Here is a 7,203-nt window from a genome sequence, read left to right as displayed (position 1 = left end):
GGTGCCTACCTGGCTGAGAGGGTGTGACACAGGTGCATTTCTATGGCCACTGTCCTCTGGGGTGAGCGGTGGGCCTTCAGGCTCCTCACCCCGACGGGCTTCTGGTGAGCCTGAAAGGAAGAACGAAGACATGTCATTAGTTGAAGTCGTTACACTGTTACTGTGCATGCCTGGCACCCGGATCATGGTGCCCTCGTCTTTCCATTATCAATGGTGATTCCATGTTCAAAGCTCACATCAATATAGAGACCACAGTGGAATTGTTGCTATGACAGACATTCTGACCTCAGTGCCCTGCATTCTTACCTCCCTGTGGCACCGCAACTTCACCGCGGCCGGTTGACCTAGTCGCATGGCGCCTCTCCAGCTTTTATCCCAGGTGGCCCTGCCTTCCTGGAGGTTACCTAGGTCAGCTTCTATCCCTTCAGCATTCTCCTGACCATGCTCGTCCTCGGACTCACTACTGTACTCATCGTCTGCTGCCAGAGCAGCTGCTTCAACATCTTCTTGCTCCACCGCGTCCTCCCTTTCCAGTGCCAGATTGTGTAGAGTGCAGCATGTAACCACTATCAGTGACACACAGTGACATATATCAGTGATCTGGGGGTTATTGCAGTGCGCCCCCTGAACAGCCCAGGCATCATAAGCACATCTTGAGAACACCTATGGTTCTCTCTACCACTGCCCTTGTGGAGGTATGCCTCCTATTGTACCGCTGCTCGGCCTCTGTTCTTGGATGACAGAGGGGTGTCATGAGCCACCTTTTGAGGGGATAGCCCTTGTCGCCCATCAGCCATCCATCCAGTTGGGCTGGAGCACTGAAGAGCCTTAGCACCTGGGAGTGTCTCAGGATGTAAGTGTAATGGGAGCTGCCTGGGTTCCTTGCACTGACTTGCAGAATCTGCATCCTATGGTCACACACTATGTGCATGGTCATGGAGTGGAAGCCCTTCCTGTTGACGAAGGCACCGGGCTCACCCACTGGCGCCTTGATGGCCACATGTGTGCTGTCGATTGCACCCTGGAAGCGGGGGAACCCAGCAATCGTGGCAAAGTCTCTGGCTCGCTCTGCCTGGCTGGCCTCGTCCAAGCAGAGTGAATGAAAGTCAATGCACGCCTGAACAGAGAGTCTGCCACCAGCTCGGCACAACTGTGGGCAGCTGATTGGGAGACTCCACAAAGATCACCCACCGACCCCTGGAAAGAACCGGAGGCATAGAAGTTGAGGGCCACTGTAACCTTCAGCGCCACTGGCATGGGGTGTCCACCCACACAGTTGGAGGTGATCTCAGGGCCGATCACCTGATGGATGGAGGTCACTGTCTCCCTTGAGAGATGGAGCCTCCTATGGCATTGCACCTCAGACATATTGAGGTAGCTGCATCGCCGCCTGTAAACCCTGGCAGCAGGATAGTGGCATCCTCTGCGGCCCCTTCCGCCTTGGACTTCCTGTTGGCCTTGCGCCCCTTGTGCCTGCGCCTGTCCTCCCACAGGTCGCTTCTCTAGAGGCTGAAAAGGGCCACCTGGCCTCCTCCCCCTTTTGGCCCTCTCTTCCACCTCAGGGGTGGTGCCTCCAGCGGAGACCACAATTCCCGTTCCCAGGGTAAGGGAAGGCTGTCTGATACTTGGAAGGTCCCAAGTGGTATGACTCTTCCGGAGTCCTGAACTGAAGCCTCTTACTCCTGTCAAAGCAGCTCTGTAGCGAAATGAGGTCCTGGTCACACAAGCAAACAGCAGCAAGTTATAAGCTAAAGTACAAACAACTTGCATTAGCGAGCTCACTCACTCCTCTTATCCTGCCCGTGGATGAGGGTTTTGAAAATGTGGCCTACCCATTGCGCCCATGCGGCGCCCTGAAAATTGCATGGGCTGCATTAAATCACAGACAATTGGTGTTTCAAGGGCCTTAACTGGCCCGTTAATTAATGGCGGGCGCACCTCCATCTTCATTGCGCGCCTACCTAGTGAAATATTGTGACGGTGCGCGGTGACGTCGGGACGCACGCCCAACGTCACCGCGCGTCATTTTACGTTCCGGCATGTTGGGCCCGCGCCCGCACACCGAATGTAAAATTCTGCCCCACTGTTTCCATGATTTGACTAATTATAGCCCTTTTGCCCTGTCCAAGTATTATTTTTGAAAGACTAAATCTGGTCATCGGATTTATAAAATACAGATTGAAAATATGTCTGTCTTTGTTCCATAACTTTTGATCCACGGCTACCACCTCATTAAATCATTAATTATATGCCAATGGAAGGCTTGCAATAGGATGCAGTGTTATCCTCTGATACATTTTACAGTTTTCACACTTCACACTATTCTCTTCAATTAGCCAACTACACCTGCAATTTTAGAATTTTTAAACTTTTTTCAAGTAGTATGGGCAAATTGTCCGTAACTTCAAGAACAATTTGCTGTACTTTTTTTCTGACTCTTCTTATCACCTGATGCCATTAATACTTGTCTAAAATTTATGAGAAACATCAGGTTTTGATAAAGGATACAATAATGTCCTGACTGGGTAAACTACAGCTCCCTGACTTTGCAAAAATAATAACTTTTGTCATGCCCATTCAGTTATACTCGCAAATGTATGACAAATGAAAATGTTCTTTTCTTTGGGAAAAACATGGAGAATGGACAAACTGCGGTATAGCAAGATGGACTCAAGGGGGTCAGGTGACCTCCCTCCTTGTCTTCCAAACTTACAAGAAACTGCTCAAGACTGGAAGTAGCCAGCTTGTTTTGTCAGGACATTATAATATAAGCAATCTGAGAAGATGTTTAAAATGCGACAAATCTCTCCTTTGGACTTAACGGCTAATATTGCTTAAATATCTCCAGAAACTGAAACACAATGATTACACAGACTTAGTGACTGCAGAATGAAATTCCACAGAATGGATGTCAAGGAAATACCACTCTACCACAAGAAGGTGCAAACTACTGAGGTTCAAACTCTGATTGTATATCAATGCTAACATTATAAGGGACTACTTGTTGGACAATGGGAATACTGATACAATGGTCACCTGACAGAAACCAGCTTATGCTAAGAAACATTTATTAACAACATCTTGAAAGCAGCCTCAGAAGTCAGTCAGTCTGGAAGAAAAAGAGACCACAGAGGGAACATATACCACCGAGAAAAGAAAGGAATCTGCCTAGAATCCATTAACAGTGCGGCTATCCTTTTACCTACTGATTTGCAGAACCAAGCCAGATCTTTGATACAGGGGCTCAACTGCACCTTCAACTGGAACAAAGCCAGAAACCTACTGTTGCATGGAATAAGCTACTGTGAAGTCATTGCCTTAAGCTCCCAACCTCCATTTTCTTCAGTGAACCAAAAGGGAATCGCGAGGTTTGCAAAACATTTTCAGCTTCCGTCTCAAAATTCAAGAGTAATAGTGACTTTCTAGAATTTCTAAAAAGCCTCAGGGCATCCTATCTCTTTTGTAATCACCATTTCTTGTGTGTGTGTGTGTGTGGTGCATACATGTGTGTGGTTGCTGTTGTGGTTACATTAAGGTGTTGAGAAATAAATATTTATTCTTTCCATTTTTTAAACTCATGAGAAAATCTGTCCTTGAGAATCACTGCACTCAGACGGTTAAAACATGTCTTTTTAAAATATATCTTATTGCGGTTAGTCATGAGGTGGGGAAAAAGGGGAATCATCCTACCATCTCTTCCCTATCTGCAACACCTCATACTGCAACATATCAAGTTTCATTTGTGCCTCTTTCATAGAATATTTACTCAACAGCATAGGTATCTCACTTGACATTACGTCGATGCTTATAAAATGTCTTAGCTATTTTACATGGAATGAACTCTCTTTAGTGACCTCAGTTTGTTGCCATCAACAAACTGAAAGCAGGTGGCATTTTTGTATTCTTTAACCTTGCATGGCTCCTCACTACTAAGTGAATCAAGTTAATGTTTTACCCAATCTGTTCCACATATTTATGAAGTGCCAGTACTTTCTAGTACTGCACAATTAAAGGAGCCAGTGACTAACATATTCATCACACTCCTTCTAACCAGTATAATTTGTTCACAATCATCAATATCTTTTTCAGAATTCTCTGTCATGTGTCATTTTGAAGACCCTGCCTCTCCACTTTCATGGGATGTGGGCATTGCTGGGAAGGCCAACATTTGTTGCCCATTACAAATTGCCCTTTGAACTGAATGGCTTGCTCAGCCATTTCAGAAGGCAGTTAAGAGTCAACCACATTGTTGTGGGTCTGGCTTCACATGTAGGCTAGACCAGGTAAGGAAGGCAGATTTCCTTTGCTGATGGACATTAGTGAACCAGATAGGTTTTTATGACATTCAGTGATAGTTCCATGATCACCATCACTGATATTCACATGTTTTCAGGTATTATTTATTGAATTTAAATTCCATCAGCTGCCATGATGGGATTTGAACCCATGCTGCCAGAGAATTCACCTGGGCCTCTGGATTACTAGTCCAGTGACACTACCACTATGCCACCATCTACCCATTGTGTAATGATATTAGAGTCATACCTGAAGCATTTAGTAACTGCTTCTTGGTTATTCCTGGGATTCATTTACCTATAATTCTTATACAAATTCTATCTCCTGCTGTGATAGTCAGATCTTCTAAAGACACTGGCATCAGATTGAACAGAGTCTTCCTCTCCAAGTAATGAATGCCAGGAACATGTCCATATGAGACAATTTAGCACAATCCAGCAATTTAATCATACTAATCCAGTGATCCCAAAATTGAATTTTGTTAATCCACTTCATTTTTCCACTGGTCATATGGTTCAGACTCCATGAATATTGGAAGGTAATCATAACACTACAATTTATATTTGCTTTCCACAATTTCTCACAATGGCTACTAGGATTATATATATTTTTTTGTCTTGAGTTTTTTTCTTAGCTTTTAACCTTCATCTTTAGGCAACAATCCTCTGCTACCATGTTCTATTCCAAAAAGTCAATCGGTGAAGGACAGAAATGGAGCTGAAGGGTTCTCAAAATTCCCACAATTTTCATATCATCAACAAGGATATGACTTTTGGACTTTTACCTGAAACCAGCCAGCGAGAGGAGACAGAATACGCATTCTTCCCTTTAAAACAATCAACACGAAACTAAAGCCCATCAAAATCTTGCATAAATAATCACTACTAACTACGGGGGCAGGAAGACTACAATCAATGCAATTATGCGAACCCATATGCGACACATATATGGACATATATGTATGTCCACACATACAATGGCTTTCAGTTCAAGACTAGCTACGGGGGCAGGAAGACAATGATAAAACATCATGCGAGCCCATTAAAAACAACGAGACAACAATCACCTGGGGAAGCCCACCAAAATCAAACAAAGAACTAACCTTGATTTGGATTGAGATAAGAAATTTGAAAAAAACAGTATAACTGGGCCAGGAGATCTGAAGGTTGCAGTTTTGGGCAGGGACACACAAGGGTGAGCAGTTTCGAAAGCTGATACAGGGCAGTGAGCAGCTGGGAGCTGTCGAAGACAAGTTTAAGCAGGGAGCTGAGCCAAGCAGGGAGGAGATCCGGAGGTTTGCAGGCCCGTAGGCAACATCATGGCGAGGGGCACGGGGTGGCAGGCTCAACCGAAAACAACAAGGCCGCAACCGCAGCCCTCCACGAAGATCGACCACCCACACCCACGTCCTCCACTCAACTGAAGAACCTTTGCAGATTCCACATACCAGGACCACGTGGGGACGGCAGGCCCCAGAGGACACAAAGAGTGTACCCCAAAACTGCAACCGGCTTACCTGGCTGGATTTCGAACTGTCAAGAAACCCTGGTTGGTGAGCATGATCCCTGACCTCTCCTAGTTCAATTTAGTTAGGTTTTAGGGGTGGGACAAGGGTAAGGGGATTAGTAGCATGATTTTCCCTCATTATGCCGTGTGTTCCCCATTCTTAACCAAGTGTACTTTGTAAGTCTGTATAATATCAGTGTAATCCTAATGTTATAAGTTCATTTGTGACTTCAATAAACTCAGTTTTTTTCTTGCAACAAAACCAGTTGTCTGCTGCACTTTGTCACAACCCCCATATAAGTCCAAGGTCTAGAACCCAGGGAGTGGGAGCAATTCGAACCGCTCAGAAGTCAGAGGTGAAGCTCACACACACCACCACCCCCTACAGAGCCAATCTTTAACCAGTTTCATATTTATCTATAGCGTTAAATATTACAAGCACACACCTCCTAATCCAACCACTACAATTTTAGTATTTATTTATTTATTTTTAATGGGACAGAATCTGTTGCCCATCCCTAATTGCCCTTGAGAACTAAACGGCTTGCTAGACCATTTCAGAGGGCATTTAAGAGCCAACCACATTGCTTTGGGTCTGAAGTCACATGTAGGCCAGACCAGGCAAAGACAGCAGATTCCCTTCCCTAAAGGACATTAATGAACCAGATGGGTTTTTAATGACAATCGATAACAGTTTCATTGTCATCATTAAACTTTTAATTCCAGATATTTTATTGAATTTAAATGTCATCGTCTGCAATGGTGGGGTTCAAACCCAGGTCCCCAGAGAATTACTTAATTCAGTGACAATACCACTACACCACCACCTCCCCAACTTTCGTATTTTTTTTTTTCTTTTTTCGAAGCGCCGAGACAAACGATCACCAGCAGCTCCAAGAAACAAAAATTGTGCTTCCGAAATCTCTTGATATCGATTCCGCAGGGATAAAGCGCAAGCGCCTCATCCATGTGCCATTCACAGCAGATCCAGTTAATGCCCATCACCTGTATACAATTATTCACAATTAATTTACAAATAACACCTCCTAAATCCAATTGGCTCCTTCCCCTTCTTGATCCCTCCCCTCCACTCTCTCAGTCTTTGCCTCACTTCCTCTCCTGACCATTCTCTTTTTGAGTATGGCTGAAAAAAAAAGACATGCTGTTGAAGATTTTTTATCTTGCACTCGTCTGGACAGTTTGCAAGAATACCAACAGTAAAGGGAACAAAAATTTATACTGCATGAGAAGAGAGTGTTGGTTCGTTGGTAAGTGGTTCTGATTCATAGAGGTGTTGCCTTGGAAAATGCACCAGAGAACAGTTAATCGGCAAACCTTTGTTCAAATTCAAACCAGGCAGGTCGACTTTGATTGGTCAAGGCATTGTCATTGGGAATGAAC

General features: G+C 44.6%; 1 non-coding gene across 1 annotated transcript; it reads right to left on the bottom strand.

The window, feature by feature from the left end:
- Positions 1-6,663: 6,663 nt before the first annotated feature.
- LOC144680141 (U11 spliceosomal RNA) lies at positions 6,664-6,796 on the bottom strand. Its single transcript, XR_013576504.1, has one exon. It is a non-coding gene; the product is annotated as a U11 spliceosomal RNA (small nuclear RNA).
- Positions 6,797-7,203: the final 407 nt, after the last annotated feature.

Source organism: Cetorhinus maximus, chromosome 4 (assembly GCF_964194155.1).
Source record: "Cetorhinus maximus chromosome 4, sCetMax3.hap1.1, whole genome shotgun sequence".
In the NCBI taxonomy this organism is placed as follows: Eukaryota; Metazoa; Chordata; class Chondrichthyes; order Lamniformes; family Cetorhinidae; genus Cetorhinus; species Cetorhinus maximus.
Note: the sequence above shows the minus strand (reverse complement) of the source record. Positions and strands in the feature narration are given on the sequence as shown.